Consider the following 1,570-nt stretch of genomic DNA (forward strand, 5'->3'; position numbering starts at 1 on the left):
TAATTTTTAAGAGTAATTTTTTATTTTTAAATTTAATTTCATTTTCATGAGACAAATTTACAAATATACATAACACATATAATACCTGTATATAGGGGGTGTACATGACCAAACTCGGTCTGAAAATTCGGCCCAAATTCAAATACTTTGGAGTTAATTTGGTTTTACCAGGTCTAAAGGCGAGTAAGGATATGAAAAATAGACTAGGTCATTATTTAAGGTTGGGTCCGGGTCAAAGTGAACTCGACTTTACCCGACTCATATACATCCTAAGGGACTAAAAAAAGTATATGTATTTTAAATTAATTCTAACATCACTGAACCTAACAGCCGAAGAGACGATCTGTACAGAAATGGCTCTAACAGAGTTTCTGTTATTCGTATTAACAGCTACTCTAGGAGAAATATTTTTATGTTGCTTCACACGGGTACGCTTCGCTCGGCCACATAATAGGCGAGTTGTGCTAAGGTTTCAACTCCCTCCCCCACGTCCACTCCTTGAACATAAGAGTGTTTGGCTAAAAATCGCACGGATTGAATCTTCCGTAAGGTGTTGGGTTAAGTCCCGCAACGAGCGCAACGGATGATCAACCACACTGGGATTGAGATACGTTCCGGACTCCTAGGGGGGCAGCAGTGGGATGTCCCAAAACATTAGGAGTATAAAAAATTCAAATAGAAAAAAAGATAGTAAAAACTACCCAACCTACTAGATCTTCGGCCTGGGATTTAAAAATTGTTTCGCCACAAAATAAGAAGTATAGTTATTAACTTTTTTGTAACAAGTATTTTTTTTCTTTTTTATAAATGAATGTATTATAATTTTTTGATATAAAATTTATCAAGACCCAGATTTCACTCTGTCGATACCCGATTTCAGTGTGGCCCGAAAGTAATAATGTGATTTTACAAATTTAAAATCAAATAAGAATTTTAAAAATAGACCCAATTATTATTTAAAGTCAAATTTAAACTAAGACGAATTTAATTTTACCTTACCCATGCACACTCCTACCTGTACGGATGCAATAATAGATGCTCATAAGGAATAGAAAACGGTGGAGTTTGGAGCTCCTGTTTCAAATTGTCCCATCCAAAAGAAAGCCCCAAATCAAATTAAAAGCCAATAAAGATCTCCTGAAAATTTTGGATATTTCATCTCATTCGGTAGTTATTTCACGTATTTTTTAAATGTGAATCCTAGTAAACTACTACGTTGATGACAACTGAAGCCAAATTGGCTAGAATAATGGTGAACTTGATTTCTTTGACTAGGCTGGATGTATCACTCTCTTCTTTTGATGTAATCTTTAGTGGGTGATTAATAGAGATGATAGGTTTTAATTGTTCTGTACTAGCTTTAGAACTAGTCTAGGTGATCTTTCTGCGATTTTCGCATTGGTTATTTGGTTTACACTTTACACATTTGATTATAGTATCCTTCTTTGATGTTGTAAATCTTTATATTTGCTATTATTTTATAAAGTATTATTTTAATTTTTAATAATTTTTAAAAAATTTAATTCTATTTTTAATATTTAAAATATTTTATTTTATTTCAAACCAAACA

This window comes from Arachis ipaensis, chromosome B06, assembly GCF_000816755.2.
Source record: "Arachis ipaensis cultivar K30076 chromosome B06, Araip1.1, whole genome shotgun sequence".
Classification (NCBI taxonomy): Eukaryota; Viridiplantae; Streptophyta; class Magnoliopsida; order Fabales; family Fabaceae; genus Arachis; species Arachis ipaensis.